The 16,477-nt window shown below is 47.3% G+C and overlaps 2 protein-coding genes across 2 annotated transcripts in view; both read right to left on the bottom strand.

Moving 5' to 3' along the window:
* Positions 1-16,477, bottom strand: part of FLYWCH2 (FLYWCH family member 2) — a gene marked incomplete in the record, with an annotated part of 43,890 nt that overhangs the window by 22,518 nt on the left and 4,895 nt on the right.
* LOC144338337 (uncharacterized) overlaps positions 622-16,477 on the bottom strand; it is a 35,416-nt gene continuing 19,560 nt past the window's right edge. The window contains exon 2 of the mRNA XM_077987063.1: positions 622-731. The gene's annotated coding sequence lies outside the window, so the exon portion shown is untranslated. The remainder of the gene's footprint in view (positions 732-16,477) is intronic.

Below are 16,477 nucleotides of genomic sequence, written 5' to 3'. Positions count from 1 at the left end.
AGGGAAGGGGCTTGGACATTAAGACACCAGTTTAATGTCCACTGTTACGACTGGATGGGAGGGAAGGCAAAGGAACAAGGAGGGCCATCATCTGGAAAAGACCAAATCTATAAACAGACAGCAGTTAGACCACCGTATTTTTTTTCTCTTCTAAGAGACAGTCTTCCAACCTGGGCAACATGGTGAAACTGTGTCTCCACTAAAAATACAAAAAATTAGCCAGGCGTAGTGGCACACACCTGTAGTCGCAGTAACTCAGGAGTCTGAGGTGGACGGATCACCTGAGCCCAGGACGCTGGGGCTGCAGCGAGCCTTGATAGCACCACTGCACACCAGCCTGGGTGAAGGGAGTGAGACTCTGTCTAAAAAACAAAAGAGAGAGAGAGAGAGAGACAGTCTCACTATGTTAGCCAGGCTGGTCTCAAACTCCTGGGCTCAAGTGGTCCTTCCCTATTAACCTCCCAAAATGGATTCAGGCGTGAGGCACCATGCCTGGCCTGCAAGAGAATTCTGACTCAATCTCTGGGACAATCAGCCTAGGCAGCCAAACCCCAGCCTCTGCAGTTACTGGCTCAGAACAGTTGGGAAGTCAGGAGTGGGTGGATGACTGCGGTGTCCCTATTTTTCTTTTCTTTTTTGGAACGAAGTTTCATTCTTGTTGCCCAGGCTGGAGTGCAATGGCACGAACTCGGCTCACTGCAACCTCTGCCTCCTGGGTTCAAGTGATTCTCCTGCCTCAGCCTCCTAAGTAGCTGGGATTACAGGCGCCCACCACCACACCTGGCTAATTTTTGTATATTTAGTGGAGACGGGGTTTCACCATGTTGACCAGGCTGGTCTTGAACTTCTGACGTCAGGTGATTCACCCGCCCTGGCCTCCCAAAGTGCTGGGATTACAGGCGTGAGGCACCATGCTCGACTTTTTCTTTTCTTCTCTTTTGTTTTTTTTTTTTTGAGACAGAGTCTAGCTCTGTTGCCAGGCTGTGGCTCGATCTCAGCTCACTGCAACCTCCGCCTCCCGGGTTCAAGCGATTCTCCTGTTTCAGCCTCTCAAGTAGCTGGGACTACAGGCGCACAGCACCATGTCCAGCTAATTTTTGTATTTTTGGTAGAGACTAGGTTTCACCACGTTGGCCAGGATAGTCTCTATCTCCTGACTTCGTGATCTGCCCACCTCCAACTCCTAAAGTCCTGGGATTACAGGTGTGAGCCACCGCACCTGGCCTTTTTCTTTTTTTTTTTAAAATGAGACGGGATCTCATTCTGTCACCGAGGTTGGAGTGTGGCACCATCTCAGCTCACTGCAGCCTCTGCCTCCCTGGGCTCAAGCGATCCTCCTACCTCAGCCTCCCAAGTAGCTGGGACCATAGGCATGCACCACCATGCCCGGCTAAGTTTTTGTATTTTTTGTAGAGATGGGGTTTCACCATGTTGCCCAGGCTGGTCTCAAACTCCTCAGCTCAAGCAATCTACCCTGCTAGGCTTTCCAAACTGCTGGGATTACAGGTGTGAGCCACCGTGCCCAGCTAGCTTCCCTATTTTTCTCTCCACTTCCAACTTGAGACCAACCAGAGAAAGCCAAATGTGTTCCCCAAACCAATCACATAGGGAACTCTGCTTCTAGGGAGCTGTGGCCTCAGGATATAACTGAGCCCTCCCTTTTTTCCTCTGTGAAGTTTCTTTCTTCTCTGCCTGCCTTTGAGTTCTGCAGAATTAAAGTACTGGTGCTATACTTATTGCTATAGCAATAAGCACAAGTTGCTGTAGCAAGCCCTGAATAAACAGCCTCTGCTTGTCCTCATTTGAGTGGCCTGTGTATTTATACTCCCAGGAGACAGGGCAGTTACTCATCCCAAGGTGCTTTCCAGAGAGGAGGGACAAAACTGGAATCTAAAAGGTTAGTGCAGCTGGGTGCAGTGGCTCATGCTTGAAATCCTAGCCCTTTGGGAGGCTGTGATAGGCGGATCACCTGAGGTCTAGAGTTTGAGACCAGCCATGGCCAACATGGTAAAACCCTGTCTCTGCTAAAAATACAAAAATGAGCTGGGCATGGTGGTGGGCGCCTGTAATTCCAGCTACTTGGGAGGCTGAGACAGGAGAATCGCTTGAACCTGGGAGGCAGGGGATGCAGTGAGCTGAGATCATGCCATTGCACTCCAGCCTGGGTGACAGAGTGAGACTCCGTCTTTAAATAAATAAATAAATAAATAAATAAATAAATAAATAAAGGGTTAATGCAAGTGGGCCTGGTGATGGGGGCCAGAGTGGGGCAGTGGCGAGCTGGGTAGAGAGAACAGAACCTGGAGAGAGCTCAGGAGGTCTGGGGCTGGATGTCACTGGCCTGGAAGGCCCTGCTGGATTCGCTGTGTCTATCCCCAAAAGGAGAACAGATTTTATCCTGGGGCTAGAGCCACTGGTGGTCGTTAGAACTGAAGTCGCCTCTTTAGATCTTCAGACAAAAGAGTGGAAAATGAAGGTAGGTAGTGAAGGCTGGAAAAGAGGTCCCAGTGAGGGTGGTGGCCCTGTCCCCGCTGAGGGGGACAGAGTGTGAGGAGGGTAGGATGCTGTGTCAGAGCCAGAGCAAGAGCGTTCGGAGAGTTCAGGGTGAAGTCAAATTGGAGTGGGGGCCGGGCATGGTGGCTTACACCTGTAATCCCAGCACTTTGGGAGGTCGAAGCAGGTGGATCACTTGAGGTCAAGAGTTCGAGACCAGCTTGGCCAACACGGCAAAACCCCGTCTCTACTAAAAATAAAAAATTAGCCGGGTGTGGTGGCAGGTGCCTGTAATCTCATCTACTTGGGAGGCTGAGGCATGAGATTTGCTTGAATCCGGGAGGTGGAGGTTGCAGTGAGCTGAGATTGCGCCACTCCAAGCTGGGTGACAGAGCAAGTCTGTTGCAAAAAAACAAACAAACAACAACAACAAAAAAAAGTGGAGTGGAGACCAGGGGGATAATGGCGCCCTTTCACCGCTGTCTTAGTCCACCCTTGCATTACTATAAAGGAACACCTGAGGCTGGGTAATTCATAAAGAGATTTACCTTGGCTCACGGTTCTGCAGCTGTACAGGAAACATGGTGCTGGCATCTGCTCCTGGTGAGCCCTCAGGAAGCTTCCAATCATGGTGGGAGGCAAAGGGGGAGCCGGCCTCTCACACGCCAAAAGCAGGAACAAGAGAGAGAGAGGAGAGTGCTGTTTTATTTATTTATTTTTATTTATTTATTTTTGAGACAGAGTCTTACTCTGTCACCCAGGCTGGAGTGCAGTGGCATGATCTTGGCTTGCTGCAACCTCTGCCTCCCAGGTTCAAGCGATTATCCTGCCTCAGCCTCCCGAGTAGCTGGGATTACAGGCACCCGCCACCACACACAGCTAATTTTTGTATTTTTAGCAGAGACAGGCTTTCACCATGTTGGCCAGGCTGGTCTCGAACTCCTCACCTCAGGTGATCTACCCACCTCAGCCTCCCATAGTGCTGATATTTCAGGCATGAGCCACTATGCCCGGCCCATACTCTTTTAAACAACTAGATCTCACATGAACTCGGATCGATAACTCACTCGTTACCGCAAGGAGGACACCAAGCCTGCTATTCATGAGGGATCCTCCCCGATGACCCAAACACCTCCCACCAGCCCCCCACCTCCAACACTGGGGATCTCATTTCAGTAAGAGGTTTGGAGGGGAGGGACATCCAAACCATATCAACAGGCAAGGGGAGCTCGGCTGTGCAGTGGGGTCGGGGCAGTGAGCTCATGCTTGAAACCCGGGTTGGACGGCTGTCTGGGATGTCGAAGTTGAGACTCCTAGGGCAGAAGGGCAAGTGGGTATGAGGGTAAAGGTAGTCTGGGCTGGCGATGGAGGTGTGGCCATGTTGGAGCTGATGGGTCCCCAGGGAAGCAGGAGGGTTGGGTCCTGTGGCCTGCCCCCATTTATGAGATGGAGGTGTTAACCTAAATAACAAACAGAGAGAGGCTCCCTAAAAGAAAAGATATTTGGGAACAGACCATTGCAATGGGAATTCACTTGTCATGGTAAGCTACTTGCATACTCAGGAAGGTAAGGAAGGCATAGGCTTTTTTTTTTTTTTTTTTGAGACGGAGTTCGTTCTTGTCACCCAGGCTGGAGTACAATGGTGTGATCTCTGCTCATTGCAACCTCCACCTCCCACATTCAAGCAAATCTCCTGCCTCAGCCTCCCGAGTAGCTAGGATTACAAGCCTGCACCACCATACCTGGCTAATTTTTCTTTTTTTTTTTTTAATATGGAGTCTTGCTCTGTCACCCAGGCTGGGGTGCAGTGTCACGATCTTGGCTCACTGCAACTTCTGCCCCCCAGGTTCAAGCGATTCTCCTGCCTCAGCCTCCTGAGTAGCTGGGATTACAGGTGCGCTGTAATTTTTTTTTTTTTTTTGAGACAGTCTCACTCTGTCGCCCAGGCTGGAGTGCAGTGGCCGGATCTCAGCTCACTGCAAGCTCCGCCTCCCGGGTTTACGCCATTCTCCTGCCTCAGCCTCCCGAGTAGCTGGGACTACAGGCGCCCACCACCTCGCCTGGCTAGTTTTTTGTATTTTTTAGTAGAGACGGGGTTTCACTGTGTTAGCCAGGATGGTCTCGATCTCCTGACCTCTTGATCCGCCCGTCTCAGCCTCCCAAAGTGCTGGGATTACAGGTTTGAGCCACTGCGCCCGGCCAATTTTTGTACTTTTAGTAGGGACGGGGTTTCACAATCTTGGCTAGGTTGGTCTTGAACTCCTGACCTCATGATCCACCTGCCTCAGCCTCCCAAAGTGCTGGGATTACAGGCGTGAGCCATGGCGCCCGGCCGGCATATGGTTTTAAAGGAAAAAAGGAGGATTAGATAATTGTTTGGAATAATTATCTCTGGCTACAAAGGTCAATAACAAGGGTGTTGCCAGTCCAAGGTTGGACAGGCAGTTGCTGGGCAGACGTCCTCGTGGAAGTATTCTTGTGTAAGGTTGTGATGCCCATTTGTGATGGTTCTTGTTATCAGGCGTACAAACACTCTTCATGGCCTACCTGGCTCTATTTCCCAGGGTTTTCTTAACATTAGTGACTCCATTTTGATTCTGACAATTTTCACAGGAGGGAGAAGAGAGGTCCGCAGAGTTGGAGAAGATAGGGCCAGAGAGTGAGGCACAATGCTAGAGCAGAAGGCTCCAGAAACCAAGTCCTGTTCTGTTTCTTGGTCCACAGGGTGACTGTTGACTCAAAGCATCAGAAATTGAAGCCAAGGCTGGGCGCGGTGGCTCATGCCTATAATCCCAGCACTTTGGGAGGCCAAGGCGGGTGGATTACCTGACATCAGGAGTTCAAGACAAGCCTGGGCAACATGGTGAAACCCCAAGACCAGCCTGGCCAAGATGGTGAAATCCCACCTCTACTAAAAAATACAAAAATTAGCCAGGTGTGGTGGTGGGTGCCTGTAATTCTAGCTACTGGAGAGGCTGAGGCAGGAGAATTGCAGTGAGCCAAGATTGCACCACTGCACTCCAGCCTGGCGACAGAGTGAGACTCTGTCAAAAAGAGAGAGAGAGAGAGAGAAAGAGAGAGAGAGAAATTAATACAAGAAATGCTGAAATGTCCTGATCATGCTCTGATTTTTCAGAGGGAGTCAATGTTGCTTAATACTAAAAAAATGTGTTTAAAACATATAGCCGGCCGGGCGCGGTGGCTCAAGCCTGTAATCCCAGCACTTTGGGAGGCCGAGACAGGCGGATCACGAGGTCAGGAGATCGAGACCATCCTGGCTAATATGGTGAAACCCCGTCTCTACTAAAAAATACAAAAAACTAGCCGGGCGAGGTGGTGGGCGCCTGTAGTCCCAGCTACTCGGGAGGCTGAGGCAGGAGAATGGCGTAAACCCGGGAGGCGGAGCTTGCAGTGAGCTGAGATCCGGCCACTGCACTCCAGCCTGGGCGACAAAGCGAGACTCCGTCTCAAAAAAAAAAATAAAATAAAATAAAATAAAACATATAGCCTTGTTTAGAAAAATCTCACTGTGAGGCCATTCGACTGGGGTGGCTCTGGCACTTTAAATTGCTTCATGAACAAACCAAAGCCCAATATAAACAGTAAGTTGAAACGAGAAACTGCTCTAGTCAACCTCTAACTAAGAAATACTCACTTCAGCCAATCAAATTGCTCTGTTTTGCTTCTGTAAATGCTTAATACAAGTGTTCCTTCTTTGCCCTCCCAGCGGAGTGCTAGCCACTTAAGTTATGGTGCTACCCTGAGCTATAAATCACTGACAGGTCAAAGAAACTTTTTTTTTTTTTGAGTTGCTCAGGTTGGTGTGCAGTGGTACAATTTGAGCTCACTGCAACCTCTGCCTACCAGGTTCAAGCAATTCTCCTGCCTCAGCCTCCCGAGTAGCTGGGACTACAGGTGCACGCAATTGCGCCCAGCTAATTTTTACATTTTTTGGTAGAGACAGGGTCTCACCATGAAATAAACTCTTGAAAACATAAATGTGCCTAAGTCTGTCTGTCTTTCTTTCTCTTTCTTTCTTTCTTTTTTTTTTTTTTAATGCAGTTTTGCTCTGTCGCCAGCCTGGAATACAGTGGTGTGATCCTGGCTCACTGTAACCTCTGCCTCCTGGGTTCAAGCAATTTTCCTGCCTCAGACCCCTGAGCAGCTGGGACTACAGGCACAAAGCACCACCCCTGGTTAATTTTTTGTATTTTTAGTAGAGACGGGGTTTCATCATACTGGCCAGGATGGTCTTGATCTCTTGACCTTGTGATCTGCCCCCCTCGGCCTCCCAAAGTGCTGGGATTACAGGCATCAGCCGCCACTCCTGGTCTCTTTCTTTCTTTTTAGAGATAGCGTCTTACTACATTACTAAGGCTAAATTCAAATTCCTGAGCTCAAATGATCCTCTTGCCTCTGCCTCCTGAATAGCTGAGAGTACAGGTGAGCACCACTGTGCCTGCCAAGGTTTTCTTTTATCAGGTCAGGTGTCAGAAGTGGGAGCCACGGGAGTGCACCCAATACTGGCCTCCAGGAGCAATGAGCAAACAAATGCAGATACCTCACTGAGCCCTTTGTGTTCACTGCTTCTCACGATGCATTTGGAGGCCATCCCGGGAAAGCCCACTTGGATACATGAACTTCATAATTTGTGTTGATATCTCTGAGTTTATTTAAACATTTTAAAACCTGGACTGGGTTTGAAAATCATGACATAAACGAGACTCTGTCCTGTAGAAAGATTTCTTGTTTCTGACTGAGGTGTACAGAAACTTAACTAGGTTTAGTTAAAGACCTTTGGTTAAAAAGTTTCCAGGAGGCTGGGGACGTGGTAGCTCATACTGTAATCCCAGCACTTTGGGAGGCCAAGGTGGGCAGATCACTTAAAGTCAGGAGTTTGAGACCAGCCTGGCCAACATGGTGAAACCCCATCTCTATTAAAAATACAAAATTTGTCAGGTGTGGTGGTGCATGCCTGTACCCCCAGCTACTTGGGAGGCTGAGGCATGAGAATCATTTGGACCTGGGAGGCAGAGCTTGCAGTGAGCAGAGATTGTGCCACTGCACTCCAGCCTGGGTGACAAAGCGAGACATTGTCTCAAAAAAAAAAAAAAGTTTCCAGGAGGACAGAAAATAATGGTTTATTGAAATCCAGATCAGCTTGGGCAGCATGGTGAAACCCTGTCTCTAAAAAAATACAGAAAAAGGCTGAGTGCAGTGGCTCACACCTGTAATCCCAGAACTTTGAAAGACCGCAAGGCTGAAGGGGGCATATCACCTGACGCCAGGACTTTGAGACCAGCCTGGCCAACATGGTGAAAACCTGTCTACTAAAAATACAAAAATTAGCCAGACGTGGTGGTGGGCGCCTGTAATCCTAACTACTCTGGAGGCTTAGGCAGAGAATTGCTTGAACCTGGGAGGCGGAGGTTTCAGTGAGCTGAGATCACACCATTGCGCTCCAGCCTGGGCGACGAGTGAAACTCTGTTTCAAAAAACAAAAACAAAAACAAAACAGAAAAAGGGGCTGGGCGCAGTGACTCACGCCTATAATCCCAGCACTTTGGGAGGCCGAGGTGGGCAGATCACCTGAGGTCAGGAGTTCGAGACCAGCCTGACCAACATCGTGAAACCCCATCTCTACTAAAAGCACAAAATTAGCCAGGCGTGGTGGCACATGCCTCTAATCCTAGCTACTTGGAAGGCTGAGGCAGGAGAATCTCTTGAACTTGGGAGGCTGACGTTGCAGTGAGCCAAGGTCGCGCCATTGCACGCCAGCCTGGGTGATGAGTGAAACTGTCTCAAAAAAAAAAAAAATGCAGAAAAAGAGGCCGGGCGCAGTGGCTCATGCCTGTAATCCCAGCACTTTGGGAGGCTGAGGCAGGCAGATCACTTGAGGATAGGGGGTTCAAGAGCAGCCTGACCAACATGGTGAAACCCCATCTCTACTAAAAATACAAAATTAGGTGGGTGTGGTGGCACTTGCCTGTAATCCCAGTTACTTGGGAGGCTGACGCAGGAGAATTGCTTGAACCCGGGAGGCGGAGGTTGCGGTGACCCGAGATCGCACCGTTGCAATACAGCCTGGGCAACAAGAGCAAAACTCTTTCACAAAAACAAAAAACAAAACAAAAAAAACAACAAAAAAACAAAAAACAGGTTGGGTATGGTGGTGCGCATCTATAGTACCAGCAACCCAGAAGGCTGAGGTGGGAGGAATGCTTGAGTCTGGGGAGGTCGAGGTTGCAGTGAGATGTGATTGCACCACTGCACTCCAGCCTGTGTGACTGAGTGAGACTCTGTCTCAAAAAAATCAATCAATCAATCAATCAATCCAGAGAGTCTAGGTCTCCATCTTGGAAACTGAATCTTTCTAGTGGAATGAGTAAATCTTACCAGAAATAATTTAGAATCTTGGTTATCGGGAACAGGTCCCCCAAAATCTGGCCATAAACTGGCCCCAAAACTGGCCATAAACAAAATCTCTGCAGCACTGTGACATGTTCATGATGGCCATGACGCCCACACTGGAAGGTTGTGGGTTTCCAGGAATGAGGGCAAGGAACACCTGGCCTACCCAGGGTGGAAAACCGCTTAAAGGCGTTCTTTTTTTTTTTTTAATATTTTTATTTTTTTGAGACGGAGTCTCTCTCTGTCGCCTAGGCTGGAGTGCAGTGGCGCGATCTCGGCTCACTGCAAGCTCCGCCTCCTGGGTTCACGCTATTCTCCCGCCTCAGCCTCCCGAGTAGCTGGGACCACAGGCGCCCGCCACCATGCCCGGCCAATTTTTTGTATTTTTAGTAGCGACAGAGTTTCACCATTCACAGGATGGTCTTGATCTCCTGACCTTGTGATCCGCCTGCCTCAGCCTCCCAAAGTGCTGGGATTACAGGCGTGAGCCACCACGCCCGGCCAAAGGCGTTCTTAAACCACAAATAATAGCATGAGCGATCTGTGCCTTAAGGACATGTTCCTGCTGCAGATAACTAGCGAAACCCATCCTTTTATTTCAGCCCATTCCTTTGTTTCCCACAAGGGATACTTCTAGTTAATCTAATATCTATAGAAACAATGCTAATGACTGGCTTGCTGTTAATAAATACGAGGGTAAATCTCTACTGGGGCTCTCAACTCTGAAGGCTGTGAGACCCCCAATTTCTCACTTCACACCTCTATATTTATGTGTGTGTGTCTTTAATTACTCTAATGCTGCTGGGTTAGGGTCTCCCCGACTAAGCTGGTCTTGGCACTTGGTGACCAAAATAGGGATGTTTTAACTCAAACCAAATTGCTCATTGATGGGACACACACACTAAAAGTGATCCCAAACACTTCACAAACAAAGGCTGTAGTTTTGATCAGCAGGTAGGGGATTCTAATTATCTTTCCTTTTCTGTTACTCTGAATCTCCTTTTTTGCTTGCTTACCTGCCTGCACTGAAGGGAAGAAATCCCTAGGTAACTTTTGTTGGGGTTTTACTTGTTGCCGATGGTGGAGGGCAGTCACATGATCATAGCTCACTGCAGTCTCTAACTCCTGGGTTCAAGAGATTCTCTTGCCTCAGCTTCCCAAGTAGCTGGGACTACAGACATCTGCCACCATGCCTGGCTAATTTTTAAATTTTTTGTAGAGACAGGGTCTCCCTATGTTGCCCGGGATGATCTGGAACTCCCGGGTTCAAGTAATTATGCTGCCTCGGCCTCCCAAAGTGCTGGGATTACAAACATGAGCCACAGCACTTGCTCCTAGATAAGTTTTTATAAAAGTTAGGCCTTCAGATCAATCACGTCTGCTATTGATTGACTGACTGAGACAGTGTCTTGCTCTGTCACCCAGGCTCAAGTGCAGCAGCACAATCATGGCTCACTGCAGCCTCAATCTCCCAGCCTCCTCAGTAGCTGAGACTACAGGCATGCACCACCACATCTAGCTAATTTTTTGATTTTTTTGTACAGTCGGTCTCACTATGTTGTCCAGTGTGGTCCTGAGCTCCTAATCTCAAGCAATCCTCCTGCCTTGGCCTCCCAAAGCTGGGATTGACAGCATGAGCCAAGACGCCTGGCCAAAGTGGGCTTTTTAAACACCCTGTGCCTTGGTCAAAATCTCGAGGTCACAGCCATAGTGAAGGGTATGCTGCATGGCATAGGAAATGCTTCATCTGCCCTATTTGTTAAAGGGTTATATCATGAATTTAGTAATATAAACACGTTGATAGAATCTGGAGATGCTCCAAGATGGATGTACGAGGCAGAATAGTATCACTTCTGAAGATAATATCTGTAGTCATGAGACACCATATGGTCAATTTATAGACCAGAAAAAAGCCACAAAAATGGCAAACTTTTTTTTTCTTTTGAGACAGAGTCTCTCACTCCATCGCCCAGGCTGGAGTTCAATGGCATGATCTGGGCTCACTGCAACCTCCGCCTCCCTTGTTCAAGTGATTCTCCTGCCTGTCTCTCAAGTAGCTGGGATTACAGGCACCAGCCACCACGCCCCACTAATTTTGTATTTTTAGTAGAGATGGTGTTTCCTCATATCATCCAGGCTGGTCTCAAACTCCTGACCTCAAGTAATCTGCCCGCCTCGGCCTCCCAAAGTGCTGAGATTACAGGTGTGAGCCACCACGCCTGGCCAAAAACGACAAACTTTTGAAGGCAATTTCTACTGTTTCCTACCTGTGTTGACTGGTCAGTGAACCAGACCTGCAGATGAAAGAAGGATGAACCCATAACTGATGTCAAAGCCCTCTTGGAGGTTTCGTTTTTGTTCCAGCATGTGGGTCAATTCAGTCAGCCCTCGCTGCTCTCTTTGCAAATGAACTCTACCTGCACATTAGTAGACACATAAAAGAAAGAGAGAAAAGATAGGGAGGGAAGCTACAGACTCATTTATGTTAGCTGAACAGTTTCAAAGGACCTTAGCACAAGATACAAAACAAAAATGCTTCTAAATGGACAGTCTTGCAGTGATAGCAATGTCAGGGCAACTAACAGCCTAGAATGACCTTCGGATTTCTCCTAATAAGTAACTCTTGAATCAGCGTTTGTCAGCTTCCGTCTGCATGTTTGAGTGTCTTTCTGTGAATGTATGTATGTTTATAGGTTAATTTATATGATATTTTTGGATGGCATTACTAAACCAATTTATACAGTCCTTTAAGGGACTTGTATTCAAATTGGCTCGGGGGTAAATGAGCACTCTTATAAGTTACTCTGAAAACGCACAGAAATGTTGAAACTAATCCAAAATGTGGAGTTTGTTTCTAAGTTCACATGAAGGAGATCTCTGGTCAATATAGTTTTAAAATTGTTGGTGAAATAAAAATAGGAGTGTTTTCAGAATTGCTAGTTTTTCCTAGGTTGGGGTGAGACAGGTTTGTGCTGTCTCTGCTAGATGTTTATGACTATTCAACCATAAATCCAAACTAAGAGTAAAAAAATGAGCAGTAAATGCTGGGCGTGGTGCCTCACGCCTGTAATCCCAGCACTTTGGGAGGCCGAGGCAGGTGGATGACGAGGTCAGGAGTTCAAGACCAGCCTGACCAAGATGGTGAAACCCTGTCTCTACTAAGACTACAAAAATTAGTCAGGGGCGGTGGCAGGCACCTGTAATCCCAGCTACTTGGGAGGCTGAGGCAGGAGAATTGCTTGAACCTGGGCAGCAGAGGTTGCAGTGAGCTTAGATCACGACACTGCACTCCAGCCTGGGCAACAGAATGAGACGTCTCAAAAAAAAAAAAAAAAAAAAAAAAAAAAAGCAGTAAAAGGAATCATTTGGTGCATGAGTCATGGAAGGTAAGCCAAAAACACTTTGGGAAGAATCATGGGTAACTTTTAAATTACTCTGCTTCTGTGATATTTTTGAAACTTGCCTGATGTATCAAAAAAATAAAATAGCGTTAGTTGATGGTGTTGGGCAGGGGACTGAATTCCTATGGAGGATGTGTTTTTAGGCAGAGAAAGCCTCTCTCTGCATCTGTTATTTTTCCAAGTGCTTTTAGCGAGAAATGATCAGTGTACCAAAGCATCATATCTTTGGGTGATATGGGGTGGCAGTTCCTGAAATCCATCAAATGGCTACCTTTGGTTAATGTCTCATGAAATTTTTCATGGGCAATCCATGTATAATTATGAAGAACAAGTGAATCAGGTAAATGCGAATGAAATAAAGGTTTATAAATAGGGCCAGTTGTGGTGGTTCATGCCTGTAATCCCAGCACTTTTGGAGGCTGAGGCATGACGATCACCTGAACCCAGAAGTCCAAGACCAGCCTGGGCAACATAGCAAGATCCAGTCTTTGCAAATGATGAAATCAGCTGGCTGTGGTGGTGTGCATCTGTATCCCAGCTACTTGGGAGGCTGAGGTGTGAGGACTCCTTGAGCCCGGGATGTTGAAGTGGCAGTAAACCATGACTGTGCCACTGCACTCCAGCCTGGGTGACAGAGTAAGACCCTGTCTCAAAAAAAAAAAAAAAAGGCCGGGCGCGGTGGCTCAAGCCTGTAATCCCAGCACTTTGGGAGGCCGAGACGGGCGGATCATGAGGTCAGGAGATCGAGACCATCCTGGCTAATACGGTGAAACCCCGTCTCTACTAAAAAATACAAAAAACTAGCCGGGCGAAGTGGCGGGTGCCTGTAGTCCCAGCTACTCGGGAGGCTGAGGCAGGAGAATGGCGTGAACCCGGGAGGAGGAGCTTGCAGTGAGCTGAGATCCGGCCACTGCACTCCAGCCTGGGTGACAGAGCAAGACTCCGTCTCAAAAAAAAAAAAAAAAAAAAAAAACTTTATAAATACACCTTTCAAAATAGTTATATTTTACAAAGTATGTCTACATAAAAGTAGTTTAAAAACATTTTTGCACCGGGCGTGGTGGCTCACGCCTGTAATCCCAGCACTTTGGGAGGCCGAGGCGAGCAGATCACCCGAGGTCGGGAGTTCAAGACCAGCCTGACCAACATGGAGAAACCCTTTCTCTACTAAAAATACAAAATTAGCTGGGCGTGGTGGCACATGCCTATAATCCCAGCTACTAGGGAGGCTGAGGCAGGAGAATTGCTTGAACCTGGGAGGCGGAGGTTGCGGTGAGCCGAGATCGTGCCATTGCACTCCAGCCTGGGCAACAAGAGTGAAACTCCGTCTCAAAAAAAAAAATATATATATATTTTTGCCAGGTGCAGTGACTCACACCTGTAATGCCAACACTTTGGGAGGCTGAGGCCAGCGGATCAGCTGAGGTCAGGGGTTTCGGACTAGCCTGGCCAACACGGCAAAACCCCGTCTCTACTAAAACTATAAAAATTAGCCGCACGTGGTAGCGCACGCCTGTAGTCTCAGTTACTGGGGAGGCTGGGACAGGAGAATCACTTGAACCTGGGAGGCAGAGGTTTCGGTGAGCCTAGATCGCTCAACTGCACTCCAGCCTGGGTGACAAAGTGAGACGCCATCTCAGAAATAAATACATAAACAAATAAATAAAAATAAAAACAAAACAGTTTTTGGTAAATTGAAATCTTTTTTTTTTTTTTTTTTGAGACGGAGTTTCGCTCTTGTTGCCCAGTCTGGAGTACCATGGTGCGATCTCGGCTCACCGCAACCTCTGACTCCCAAGTTCAAGCAATTCTCCTGCCTCAGCCTCTCGAGTAGCTGGGATTACTGACATGCGCCACCATGCCCGGCTAATTTTGTATTTTTAGTAGAGACGGAGTTTCTCCATGTTGAGGCTGGTCTCGAACTCCTGACCTCAGGTGATCCACCTGCCTAGGCCTCCCAAAGTGCTGGGATTACAGGTGTGAGCCACCATACCCAGCCAAATTGAAATCTTAAAGGTATGTTACATTAAGTTAAATAATAGATACTCAAATGTCTGAGTCATTTCACAGTAAGTCAAGTTACTGAAGTACTAATTGCTGAACATAAATTTAAAACATATATATTCTGGTGTCTTATTTTTATAGAGTTTAGCAAAGCTAAATATATTTGGCCCTGGTAATTAAAGAGATGAAAAATTTTGAGTTGGAGTTCATCTGCAAAAAGCTAACATAAAACACTTCATGGCCAGGTACAGTGGCTCATGCCTGTAATCCCAGTAATTTGGGAGATCCAGGTGGGTGAATCACAAGGTCAGGAGTTCAAGACCAGCCTGGCCAACATGGTGAAACCCCATCTCTACCAAAAATACAAAAATTAGCCAGGCATGGTGGCACGCACCTGTAATCCCAGTTACTGGGGAAGCTAAGGCAGGAGAATTGCTTGCACCTGGGAGGTGGAGGTGCGGTGAGCTGAGATCTTGTCACTGCACTCCAGTCTGGGTGACAGTGAGACTCTGTCTACAAAAAAAAAAAAAAAAAAGACTGTCTCAAAAGAAAACCAACCAACCAACCAAACAAGCAAACAAAAAACACTTCACAATGCTTACTGGTTTTCACTGGAAATTAAGGTTACAGGCCAGGTGTGGTGGCTCACACCTGTAATCCCAGCACTTTGGGAGGCTAAGGAAGGTGGGTCATGAGGTCAAGAGATCAAGACCATCCTGGCCAACATGGTGAAACCCTGTCTCTACTAAAAACACAAAAATTAGCTGGGCATGGTGGTGCGTGCCTGTAGTCCCAGCTACTTGGGAGGCCGAGGCAGGAGAACTGCTTGAACCTGGGAGGCGGAGGTTGCAGTGAGCTGAGATCACGCCACGGCACTCCACCCTGGCAACAGAGTGAGACTCTGTTTCAAAAAAATAAAAAAGAAAAGAAATTAAGGTTAGTAAGAGTAAAAAATTCTAATCAATATATGTAATTAAAACATCTAGAAATAAGCCAGGATTATTAGATGTTTATTAAGCTCATGCCTGTAATCCCAGCACTCTGGGAGGATGAGGCGGGCTGGATCACCTGACGTCAGGAGTTCAAGACCAGCCTGATCAACATGGAGAAACCTCGTTTCTACTAAAAGTCCAAAATTAGCCGGGCATGGTGGCACATGCATGTAATCCCAGCTACTCAGGAGGCCGAGGCAGGAGAATCTCTTAAACCTGGGAGGCGGAGGTTGTGGTGAGCTGAGATGGCGCCACTGCACTCCAGCCTGGACAAGAGCAAAACTCCATCTCCAAAAAAAAAAAATATATATATATATACACACACACACACACACATATATACACACGCATATATACACACATGTGTATATATACATGCATGTATATATACATACATACATATATACACATATATACATACATATACACACACATAGAAATAATAGGGAAAGCAACACTGTATGCAAGGGAAGGCATGTTTTATAAGGGAAGTTATATCGATGAATTTTGATTAAAGAAGGATAATCATTTTTGTCCTAACATAGAGTGACTATTCCACATGAGGAAAGAGGAAAAAGTATAAGACAAATTAAATGGATATGAGAAAGTTGGCTGACCATGGTGGCTCATGTCTATAATCCCAGCACTTTGGGGGGCAGAGGTGGGAGTATCATTTGAAGCCAGGAGTTTGAGACCAGCCTGGGCAAAATAGTGAGACCCTGTCTCTACAAAAATTAAAAAATGAAAAAACAGCCAGGTGTGGTGGCATGCACCTATAGTCTCAGCTACTCTACAGGCTAAAGTGGGAGAGTCGCTTGAGCCTAGGAGTTCCATACCATAATGTAGTGAGCTATGACTGCAGCACTGTAATCCAGCCCGGGTGGCAGAATGAGACTCTGTCTCTTAATTAAAAAAAAAAAAAAAAAAAATGTCTGGGCGCAGTGGCTCACGCCTGTAATCCCAGCACTTTGGGAGGCCGAGGCGGGCACATAAGGAGGTCAGGAGTTTGAGACCAGCCTGGCTAACATAGTGAAACCCCGTTTCTACTAAAAATACAAAAATTAGCTGGGCGTGGTGGCAGATGCCTGTAATCCCAGCTACTTGGGAGGCTGAGGCAGAAGAATTGCTTGAAGCCAGGAGGTGTAAGTTGCGGTGAGCCGAGATTGAGCCACTGCA

Source organism: Macaca mulatta, chromosome 20, assembly GCF_049350105.2.
Source record: "Macaca mulatta isolate MMU2019108-1 chromosome 20, T2T-MMU8v2.0, whole genome shotgun sequence".
Taxonomy (NCBI): Eukaryota; Metazoa; Chordata; class Mammalia; order Primates; family Cercopithecidae; genus Macaca; species Macaca mulatta.
The sequence above is the reverse complement of the archived record's forward strand: the minus strand, read 5'-3'. Positions and strand labels throughout refer to the sequence as shown.